The sequence below is a fragment of the Amphiura filiformis genome, chromosome 17 (assembly GCF_039555335.1).
Source record: "Amphiura filiformis chromosome 17, Afil_fr2py, whole genome shotgun sequence".
Lineage (NCBI taxonomy): Eukaryota > Metazoa > Echinodermata > Ophiuroidea > Amphilepidida > Amphiuridae > Amphiura > Amphiura filiformis.
In genome coordinates, this window is record NC_092644.1 from 47,116,909 (window position 1) to 47,129,385 (window position 12,477).

The 12,477-nt window shown below is 37.9% G+C and overlaps 1 long non-coding RNA gene across 1 annotated transcript; it reads right to left on the bottom strand.

The window, feature by feature from the left end:
- Positions 1-471: 471 nt before the first annotated feature.
- Positions 472-12,092, bottom strand: LOC140138493 (uncharacterized). Its single transcript, XR_011857019.1, has 3 exons — positions 12,030-12,092; positions 11,754-11,857; positions 472-515 (listed from the first exon to the last, which is right to left on the bottom strand). It is a non-coding gene; the product is annotated as an uncharacterized lncRNA (long non-coding RNA).
- Between the last annotated feature and the right edge of the window lie 385 nt (positions 12,093-12,477).

The following is a 12,477-nucleotide window of genomic DNA, read 5'->3' on the forward strand; positions in this document are numbered from 1 at the left end:
ATGAGATACACGTAGCACCAAATTGAAATACCTATGAATATGACCTTCATGCCCATTACACTGTAACTCAGAATACAATTGAGGACATTACGGCTCATTCGTGGTGTAATACATATTGACAGTCATTAATACTTAATGATAATCAAATTGGCTTCCGCAGGAAATACTCTACTTATATGGTCATTATACATTTAGTGGATAAAATTAATAATGCGGTAGAAAAAGATGAAACTACTATTGTATTTTTAGACCTTTCAAATGATTTTGATACTATAGACCATAACATAAATTATTAGCCCACACATAATGGTCTTTGCTTATTTTTTACACACATAATGGTCTGTTCTTATTTCTTACACACATAATTATGGTCGTTTTTATTTCTTACACACGTAGGGTCTTTTCGTTAAACATGGGAGATCGTTCCACATATCATTGCTCATTTCTACCAAAGAACTGCAGTCCTCATTTCCCCAATTAGCAGGTTGTCCAGGCTTAAAGTTTTTGTAATCAAGCTGTATGAAAAGAGAAAGAGGTTTTAAAATTTATACCATAGTCAAAATATGTCACAAAAAGTAGTTACCCACCTTTATTATGAGACAGTAAGTCAACATCTACGCATTACATTTTAAAACTGAAATAGGAAGAGAAACCCATTTTAATAGACTTTTAATTCTGCAAGTGTTGATACCTCCTTTGTCTGGATAGCTCAAATTGGGTAGCCATGGTGACTCATTGAATGAAAAAAGGTGCAGATTTAAAGGTTACTCAAGTCAGTGTACCGTAATATTCTCTCCATGACTGGTCAAGGATGAGCCGCAATAACCAGTGACGACCAGGTACTCTATCCAGCAACAAAAGAAACATTCTCAGTGGTTAAGGTGCAGCTTATGAATCTGCATCTTTCATTCAAAGGGTCACCATGGCAACACATTTTGGGCTACAAATGACTCATCAACACTTGCAGAACTCAACCCTATTTCTTTTAGTTAAATCAGTTGTAATATTTGATGCATAGATTTAGAGATATTTTCTCATTATGAAGGGAAGGGGTAATTAATTTAAGAAGTTAAGTTCTAAAAACACAGGAACATTTCAAAATGGCTGCCAAATTACCACAAAATTGTGTTGGACCCTATTTCATGCGAGATCTTATTACCACTTCATTCATTAATAGTCAAATTTGATGACATGAGTTGTTAGGGTAGATACTCTAGAACGAGATTAGGGGTGGTGGTTTAAGCTTTTCTCTACAGGGCGTTTTCAAACTGGCAGTGCCGCCGACAAGGGGGTTAAAGGGGTGCGTTACCCCCGGGGTCCTAGGGGGCCCGTAAAAAGTAAAGAAAACATACTTTTCTACGGGCCTGTAAAGCAAAGAAAGGGGACCCCGGGGGTCCGTAAAAAAGTAAAGAAAATATACTTCGGCATCTTTTCTTTGCTTTATTATACGGGACAACTATCTTGTCTTGTCCATTGGGCCTAAGGTATCTCTTCTTTGCTTTTTATGGAACCTCCTTGATCCGAGGTCCCTTTTTTCTTTGTTCACTAAAGGTCTCATTTCTTCATTTACGGGGCCATGGTATCTATTCTTTACTTTTATACGGGCCCACTACGGTCTCTTTCGGTTACGGTTTTCTTTGCCTTTACTGGTTCACTACAGGGTCTGTTTTTGCTCTTTTATGGCCCATAGAAACCAAACAAAAGTAGCGGGCCCGTAAAAACGAGTAAAAGAGACGTGTATTTTAATACAACATAGCCTTTGACACACACTTTCTAAAAAATATTTCACATGAATTATGTTACTGTCTCTTTTGCCACAATGTTCATCCTCGATATATTGAAGACTTCGAGAAATCAGGGAATGCAGCTTAATCTTGAAACCCAAAACCACCAATGCTCATCATTATTTGATCATTCAACTTAAATTTGGCAATTGTTCCAATAACTTTAATCTGGGAGCAAAAGCCGTTATTTTCGAATTGCAAATTTTCGCGCACACTTGTCCAATTCAACGGTTATTCTTTATCATTTAATAGCTTCAACTTGGCATTGAAATTGGCACATTTTCTGCATTTTGCGCGCGCGGAAGTTGTTCAGAGAAACTTAATTTGGGAGCAATGTGTCATTTTAAAATCTCAAATTTGTGCGCGCTTCGCGCGCATTTGGTTCCTTCAATGTTCATATTTGATTACTGACAGCTAAACACGCTACTTTGAACATGTGTTCAAGCATTTTACACCAGCCTCCCTCCCCAATGTCACAAAGGAATTTATGCCACTGCTGTTACCACCCCCCCACCCCACACACACGTATGAAGTCCTACACCATCACCATCATCGCTCGGATCAAAGGGGCCCGTGCGTTCATTTTACCCCCGGGCCCTTAATGGCTCTCGGCGGAACTGGCCAACAAAACCCATGAAATGGGCTTTATGCAGTGGCGTACCGTGGCCGCTCCTACCCCGGGGGGCTGAAGAAAATTCAATTTTGTCGCCCCTTCCCCAACAGCCCGAAAAGGTTGACCCAATTTTTTTTCGGTGGTTTGAAAAAGTGAAGAGCAGAAAAAAAAAGTATTTAAGGCGCTGGCCCCCTAAAAGCAACACATTTTGATGTATAGTACCATTTTTCATTTTTTTCGAAATTTTCCGCCCTTTAATTCTTTTTTCCGCCCCTTCGTTTGGGCCGCCCCTGTTTTTGCCGCTCCTTCTTCTTCTGCCGCCCCTTCGTTTTGGCCTCCCCCTGCTTTTACCCCGGGAGGCTCGCGCACCCAAAGCCCCCCTAAATACGGGCATGTTATGTATTAAAGTGGTCATCTCAGGGTCCGACCCATTCGATCTACAAACATTTTTAAGGATACGACACTTTACGTTAAGTGTAATAAGTTTCAGCCTACATGTAATATCTGCAAGAGAGCACTCTTCAAAATGGCTGCCCGAATACCACACAATATTGCGTTATTTTTTTCTCATACGGTGTCTCCATTCGAGGTTTATTCAATAGGAATGTTAACCAATATTTTGATACTATAGGGGTTCCAGTTTAGATCATTGTTGGGACTATGAGACTCCAATATTTGGGTAATTATATCAGGTGGCATGAAATGCCACAACGATATATAATTGTTTAGCAGGCGAATCTTCTGATTCTTCTGATTTCTCTTCTTCTGCTTCTTCCATTTCTTTCGTCAAACCCTCTTTTAAAATGTTACTTGTGGCAGACACTTGCGCCAATCTCGACCAAACTTGGCCACAAGAAGCTCTGATCCAAGCTCCTTCTAAGTTGTATACAGTTATGGGTGAAAGTTCATGTAGGGGTTATTAGGTGTCATTGCTTGGTAGTAACCAATCAAAGACAGTTATGCCCGGCTGGGCAGCTATGTACCGATCAAACACAGCTATCTACCGATTGAAAGGACGAAATGTAATCAGGGGCGGCAATGCATAAGTGATGCAAGCAAATACGTATGCTGTGTTCGTGCATTTGCTGCACTTTGGGTGTTTTTCCTTTTCACCAAATGTCTCCTTTTCTGAATGAATGTTTATCATGTGATCATGAAAAATATAAACTGGTCCTTCTTTAGCATGCATACAATATACCCTGCAACTGTCAATACACAAAGTGCCAACAAAATTCAATCCCTTATATAAAAAAAGAAAAGAAAAAAGCGCAGTGATTTATAGTGCGCTACGCACAGGCACAACGCCTAGACGTTGATCCACAAGCCTCAGCACACTTTACTTTATATGATATAGCATACGAACATAAAATTACACGATCTCTCCCATTGTGGTACACTTGCAGTATTTAACATTACTAATCATGATCAATCCAAATGTAGCCAAAAGTCTTTCTGCTCATTTTAAGGGAACTGGAATGAGCGTTTTGAGCGTTTCGACAGTATTTTTTGTGGGACATGAGAGCACATCAGACCTATCCAATTGCATTCTGAATACGAAGAATGTCTTTCTGATATCAAGTAATTTTCATTTTATGAAATTCACGATATAATACAAATTTTATGATAAATTATCAAAATTTGATATTTTTCACATTTTTGAGATATTACACTCCTCGAAGTACATTTTATAAATTTAATGATATAGTCTTAAAGTGTATGTAGCTGGGAGGAAAAGCCGACGATCAATTGAAAATTTTGACCTTTCATATTGAAGATATGGATTTTTTTCAGCAGGAGGTAGTTTGCTTTGAAATTGACACCTAAAATGCCGCACATTGCGCGGCATGTAGGCCGATTGTACAAATTTATATTCTGACAAGTACTCTAATTTCCGCCCAATATTGAGAGCCCAATTTATATCCCCCACCTCTCTACGCCATACATAAATTCGCCTATCGCCATTTCCGAATGTTCAAAAAGGTAATCACGCTTCCTCAGCACGTGCAATAAATTAGCATTAAAATTAATCTTATTCTATAGGGATTCTAGAAACACCTAGCACGTGGCGCCAATGGCGTGGGTCTATCAAGTTCATGAATTATGCATTAGAATATTTTCAAACTCATATGTTGTATAATTGAAGACCGAATTAAAAAGACTTGCGTATGCCGTCCTGTCAACCAGACCAAAAATGCCATACTGCGCAGGTCAGCAACCAATCACGGCGCGCCTTTGTCATGACGTCAGACGCAAATTAGTCTTTTTTTAATTCGGTCTTTAATTATAGATTGTAGCCTTAGCGCTCATCAGCAGCTTTATCGTAGAAGACAAGTTGGAAAACCATTATGCTGTGGCAATGGGAATACACATCAAACAAGGTTTAATTTCATGATTACATGAAACCTGATTATCAATGCAAAAACTTTGGCTGGAGAAGTTGAAACTGACGTTCATGGCGACACTTTGGATGTGATAATTTGACATCATGGATTGTTTTGTGCAAAATTTGAGGCATTTCTGTGCCGCGTCGAGTCAGCAGACCGACTGGCATGCAGGCCTAGCTCGACTAGGCCACAATCATGATCATGATGCATTTGAACAGCAATGTATGGTATGATACGCTTAGCCGCGCCTATGGCCGGCTTCATTGCTGTTCAAATACATGTACTAAAGTATTGCAATTTTATTGCGTTGATATAATTCGGAATAATTCGTTTTAAAGTATTTGCTTCCCCAATTCCCATGCGTGGTTGGTCATGTTGGTGGTATGTATGTCAGTTTTTTACATTCTACTGAGTAGAGGGCCTACTGTTGCAATATTTTTGCATGCATACCCATGACCGTTTCAAGACTGACTGAGAAATTTGCTTTTTGTTTGTTAAGATAAAAATAAAAATAAAATGCAAGAATCATCTTTCCCCACACAATACTTCTTACAAACAAGGTGTTGATATTGGCCCTTTCGATGCAAGACAAAGCACAAATGAAGGAAACAAAACAAAACAATAATGTTTTTGATTTTTTATTCAATTACACATACAAAAAAATATAATAAACAGGCATAAAAGAATCTGATACGAAAATGTGTCACTCTGAAACGTTACAATCGTAATTTTCAGTCAAAAAATCCACGAGAAATGACTTTTGATACAACTTAGGCCTATATTTAAAAAACAGAAACGGCTGAAAGTTTGAAGGTCTTATTTCATACATCAGAATTATCTGCAAGATTGCAAGATGGCTTTAGGTGACCGTGGCCCTATTGGCTAATGCACAAATTTAGATTTTCTTTCTATTTAAATAATATGTTAAAGCTTATACCCTGTAGATTACATTCGGTTCTTGGGATATGGCCTGTCAAAATGGCGCGAAACCAAAACAAAAAATTGGCAACAACTTTCTTTTTATTTTCTATATTTTGACAAGTCCAGTTGCCAGATGATTTTCTAATTACATGCATGAATTATGCAAAGTAAAGATTTCAGATACAATTAAAAGAGCTATGGTACTGAGGCATGGTACATGGGTAGAACACACACTATACTACAAAATTACGGTTGCGTTTTGCAAATTTCAATTTGCATAATTAATTAGGGCCACTTATTAGAAAAGTTGATTAGGGCCCTAATTAATTATGCAAATGGAAATTTGCCAAAAAAGGCATCCATGGGTTTTATATCTTATTTTGTAGCCGATCTGAACATTTTGCTTTGTATAATTCTTGCATTTATAATTAGAAAATAAGGCCTACCTGACAACATTGCATAACAAAAATAAAAGAAATTTGTTGCCAACTTCTTGGTTTCGCGCCATTTTGACAGGCCATATTTTGGTAACCGAATATCCGATTAAAATAAAATTTTCAGTCTTGTAATCAGGAGAGAATGGACTCACATATTTCAATCAGACAAAATCTATATCCAATAGCGTTACCTTAAAGCTAGCATTATAAGTGTCTCCTTAACTAATAACAAAAGGTGCCCACTGGTATCTTGGAGGCATTGTCTTTTTTAAAGACATTTCTTGTTTTTGGTGTTTTGGGGAAAAAATCCATATCTTCAATACGAAAGGTCAAAATTTTCAATTGATCGTCGGCTTTTCATCCCACCTACATACACTTCAAATATAAATCATCAGATTTATAAAGTTTACTTCGAGTACTGTTAAATATCAAAAATATCAATTTTTAATGATTTGCCATAAAATGTGCATTGCATTGCGAATTTCAAAAAATCAAAATTATTTGATATCAGAAGGACATTCTTCGTATTCAGAATGCAATTCGATATGTCTGATGTGCTCTAATGTTCCACGATAAATACTGTCCAAAAGTTCATACCCCTTCCCTTAATGCTAACGTTATAATTGATTTTTTCTGAGAATTAAAATTAAGAGCGCCCAACCATCATGACCATATAATATAATACTATTTGGTGTTTTGCAATCTTAAGAGTGAAACATACCACAACCTAGGCTCATGCCTCGTAATTATATGTTGAAAAGTTATATTGAAATTCAAATCCACCACTCGAGGTCTAGTATTATTCACATTATGTGCTAATTTGGCAACCATTTTGAAATAAATTCCCTAATGCAGAACTTTTTCAATGGATGAACGCTAATGGGGTGACCCTTGAGTACCATAGTCGTCAAATGTAGAATGGATCTGATCCTTTTACTAGACGTAACTTTACGAAGGGTCCCTGCAGTAAATTACGGGTGGCACTTAACACAAATGACCATACGGGTATGCTCCCCCGGAAAGGGCCCCCTTTTTGGATATTGCAGCTCCGAAAGACCCCATATATTTGACCAAAATAGAGCTCCGAAAAACCCTTGATTTTGATAATTTCAGCTCTAAAAGACCCCAAAATTGCTTATTCCTGGTATTTCTGGCTTTTTAAGGCGATTTTCAACCAGAAAGCCAAGAAAGACCCTTGATTTCGACAGTTCGCAGCCAAAAGTCCCCATTTTACTTGTTTGCAGCTCCAAAAGACCCCCTTTTACCGGTAGGCCGTGAGCTTCCAAAGACCCACTACCTTAAAATTCCGGGGGAACATACACACCAAAATTTTTTTTTAATGTGCCCCCGGGAGTAAATCTCTACTACTTATTTGCTCGTTTTAATCTCGAGATATGTTTAGTTAACAAAGAAAGGGTAACATCACAATTGTGCCACTGTTTATACTAAGGCTGTAGGCCTACATGTAAATCAATGATAGCATCAAGTTTATCAAGAGTTCCTTCGCCGCCGTGAAGTCATAGGAATGCATCGATTACACAACAATACAAAATTGTTTTTATTGTTTTTACTGTTTTATCATGATACAAGAATAATGGTTTCCATTTTCCACTTAAACAGATTAGAAGATAAACAAATATTTCATATTCTGCTGTAAAATTAAATACATGTACATGTCAATGATTTTATCATGGTAAATACTGTTCTCTATTGTATGTCACTCAAGACATATGTTAAAAGACAGACAAATATTGCACACTCTGTTGTAAAATTAAAATCATGTCAACGAAATATTGCACATCATATAGAGTGGTATACGTTTTGAAATTTTATACTAAAGATTTAAAATCCATTGATGATTTTCATCAAATCATAAGTACAAATTATAATATTTCCGAGTGTGCAGCAGCTAAATCCGATTGCTTGAAATTAACAGTATATTCCAATGTACAGTTTGGTCTTTAACATTATTGTTCTTGTACATGGGTCACTCACAGCCCCTTCCTTCTACGTGACCGCCGCCTATAGCAATGCATCTTGCTGCCCTCGTGTCAGTGCCGCCGAGAGCCCCCGGTCCCCGCACTCCGTGCATCCGCGGGTATTCATGCTCGTCGAAAATTTCGCGAAATAAGGGGTGTATTCAGATGAAGAAACGCGATTCGCGAGACACACAAAAAAAGGGGTGTTTTTTCAAACCACGTGTTCGCAAAATTGAAAAAAAGGGTACATCGAGCAGCCGACGCGTTTCTGCCAGAAAAGAGTATATTAGAAATATCATTCGCGTTTTAGCGAAAATAGGGGTATTATCGAAGGGCAAATAATTCGTGAAATCGCTAAAAAAAGGGGTGTTTTTACCCTAAAAACTTTGCGAAATGAGATGCAAAAGGGGGTGATTTTAAAGTTCACCGACAAGCATGAATACCCGCGGATGCACGGAGTGCGGGGACCGGGCGAGAGCCATTACGGGCCCGGGGGTAATATGAGCGCAGGGCCCCTTCGATCAGTGATGACGGTGCAGGACTTCATTAGTGTGTGTTCCCCCCGGGGGGGGGGGGAGGGGGCAGCAGTTAAGTCAATTTTTTTGTGACATGGGCGAGGGAGGTTGGTCTAAATTCCTTGAACATACGACAGCGGAGCGAAAGTAACATGTTTAGCTGCCAACAATCAAATAAGAACATTGAAGAAGACAAATGCGCGAGAAGCGCGCACGAATTTGAAAGTGGTATTTTGCTCCCAGATTAAGTTTCTCTTAACAACTTCCACGCGAAGTGCGAACAATTTGCCAATTTGAAGCTAAAATGATCCCAAGTATACGAAAGCGCGCGAAGCAAGCAAAAATTTACAATTCGAATGAGCGACTTTTTCCCCAGAGTGGACTTTTACAAACTCCGTACGAAGCGCGATAAAATGGCAAAATTTAAGATAAATGATCAGATAATAAACTGCAATTTGTGTTCTCACGATTAAGCTGCACTCCCTGATTTCTCGAAGATTTCATTATATCGAAGATGATCATTTTGGCAAAAGCAAACAGTAAATTCAAGTGAAATATTTATTAGCGTGTGTGCTTTAAAGGCTATCTTGTATTTAAAAAAAAAAGCACATCTCTTTTCTTTGTTTTTTACGGGCTCGCTACTTTTGTTTGCTTTTTATGGGCCGTAAAAGAGCAAAGAAAACAAACCTTATATAATGGACCCGTAAAGGTAAAGAAAAAGAGACCGCAATGGAGCCCGTAAAAAGCAAAGAAATGATACCATAGGCCCGTTAAGGAAAGAAGAGACCTTAGTATGTAAAAGAAGCTTAATTAGAAAAGAAAAGATACCTTAATGGACCCATAAAAAGAAAAAACAGAGACCTCGGAGGGCCCGTAAAAAGCAAAGAAGAGATACCTTAGGCCTAATAGACAAGAAAAGAGACCTTTGTTGGCCCGTATAGTAAAGCAAAGAAAATATACCTTTATGCCTTAATTATAAGATATCTTTTACGGGCCCCTGAGGTCCCTTTTCTTTGCTTTTACTGCCCCATTGTAAAGTAAGTTTTCTTCACTTTTTACGGACCCCCTAGGACCCCAGGCCCCGTGGTAACGTACCCGTTGCCCTCCCTTGTCGGCGGCACTGCCTCGTGTTCAATAAAACTACATACTGAGCAATTGTTACACAATCATTTCTAATCTTACAAATGAATGTTCTTTTATTAACTGTACTGTACAGGTAATTGGATATAACATTCTATTCAATTTTCTAAAAAGTGGCACAAAAGGGTTGTCTTGCATTTGTGTTAGTGAAGCAGATCTCTGGATTGCCGAAACCAAAATGAATGAAACAAACGGTATTGAAAGGCTGACGTTGGTGTAAGCATTCTGTCACAACAGTATTTTCTAATTGCCAAAGATATGGTGCTTTCCACTTGCACAATTTTTTTGAGACAGGCTGTATTATTAATGTATCTGATGGCGGCCATCTTGGATTTGACAAATGCAATGGAACATGTATGTAAAACATTGTCCTTTTCATCAAAAGACATTATCACATGGAAACCTTTGGACCATAAATACAAAAGTGACCAATTTGTTTTCTTTCAAATTTACCATATCTTAACTACATTAAGTATAGGCCTACTGGGGAAAGAAGAATTACGCATCGCACACTAGCACAATTAAACACGAATTTACAAATGGAAACATGACATGCATAGACAGATATACCAGAGTAAAAACTCCAGACATACATGCCTGTGCGAAGACTTGAACCCCAGACCTCTCGCTTGTCGGGCAAGCGGTCTAACCACTGAGCTACACAGACTGCCCCTGATAAACAGGACTCAAGTCGTCTAGTACTTATGGATATGAGCAATCAGGGTAAACAGTACAGCTTGTCTCAAAAAATTGTGCAAGTGAAAAGCGCCTTCTTTGGCGATTAGAAAATTGTTCAATTTGCTTGTTTTAATCTCGAGGTATGCTTAGTTAACTACGAAAGGGTAAAATCACAATTGTGCCACTTTTACTAGGGACTCGTGCTTCGGGGCTCGTGCATTAGATGCATCAACATCAGCGCGCGTGCATTATTTTGTCTAATTTCGCTCCCAACAAGTAATACGTGTTCATTAACCTATAAGTGTGCAATATTTGTTTGTCTTTTAACATGTCTTGAGTGACAAGGACAACAGTATAAAATCATTGACCATGTTAACATGTACATGTATTTAATTTTACAGCAGAATGTGAAATATTTATTTATCTTTTAATCTGTTTTAATTGGAAAAAGAGAGTCATTATACCTGTATCATGACAAAACAGTATACAGTGAAAACAATTTTGTATTGTTGTGTAATTGATGCATTCTTTTGATTTCACGAAGGAACTCTTGATAAACTTGATGCTATCATTGATTACATGTACAGCCCTCTTCCCTAGTAAAAGTGGCACAATTGTGATTTTACCCTTTCGTTGTTAACTAAACATATCTCGAGATTTAAAAAAGCAAATTGAACAGAACAAACGGCATTTAAGAGCTAAGACTACGCCTTTGACGTTGATGTAAGCATCATGTCACAACGGTATTTTCTAATTGCCAAAGAGGTCGCTTTTCACTTGCATAATTTGTTTTGAGACAGGCTGTATAAACAACATATTGCATACCAGTATACAAGATCAATTAATGATGCTTACCCGCCAGCCTAATTAATCATACAAACAAGGGAAGAGGCTTCGGCATCATACACTGGAACATGGAAACATTCAAACATATACAAACTAGCGCACGAGATCAAATTAATGATGCTTCGTTATTCTTATATCAAGATACAGGTGAAAGACGAATTCACATGTTCGGACCCTGATGTTTAAGATCATCTCAGAGCATCTCGTCCATCACAAACAATCCTGACTACATTGACCTTGACTATCGTCCTACTGAGGAGATGAACCTTTTTTGTAACAAAAACTACTTTATAAACGTATATATTATATGTCCATTCTTCCACACAAAGTAGTTTTAACTGCCCCTGGATGACCAACGATTACAACATACAGTTCCCTTTTTTCTTCTACCGAAAGTATGTACTTTTCCTTTATACTCTTTGATGACCATGAAGTAATATTGTTAGTTCTACTCACCACTGATCCGTCCGTCCATTCGAAGGTATTCTCGGTAACCTGGTCATGCAACCCAATCAAATATCCAAACCATTCATCTGAAACACCATCGTGCACAGTGTTCACTGAATATAAGAAATACGTTATTTTTCAAATTTATAAGCCTTTGAAAAACAATGGTTAAGAAATCAACCAAAAATTAAACATTGGGTGTTATAGAAGAAAAATGGAATTTGTTTAACTGTTTCTGGAATGCATACTGGAGTAAATGAATCTAGTATATTAAAGTTTACTTACACCCAATGAAGTCCTGTTCAAGTTGGTTATGGATACTTGCTAGGTTAGCACCCATGCTTTCACAATCAGATTGAGCTTGTGCAAAACTAACTCTAGCATTGTGATTGAAGTAGTAGCAGTGATGACCAAATGCAATCCAATTTCCACTACACATACCTGGATGTAATTAATTAATATTAATTAATTAAATAAATGAATACATCTTGGTGGTTTAACTCGCACTTTATATTATACCGTAGTACCAGGACATTTCATCAATATTTATTCCGCTGCCACTGAGATACATCAGAATAATTTGGCGACCATAGCGCAGCTCCAGAACTATTGGCAAAGATATGGGGATATAAAGGCGAGTGCCTAAACACTACCCATCAATTCCGTAAGTCCGTAAGTCTCATGGTGGTTATATATACCAGCAACTGCCTTTGCAGGAGCAACCAGGAAGAAT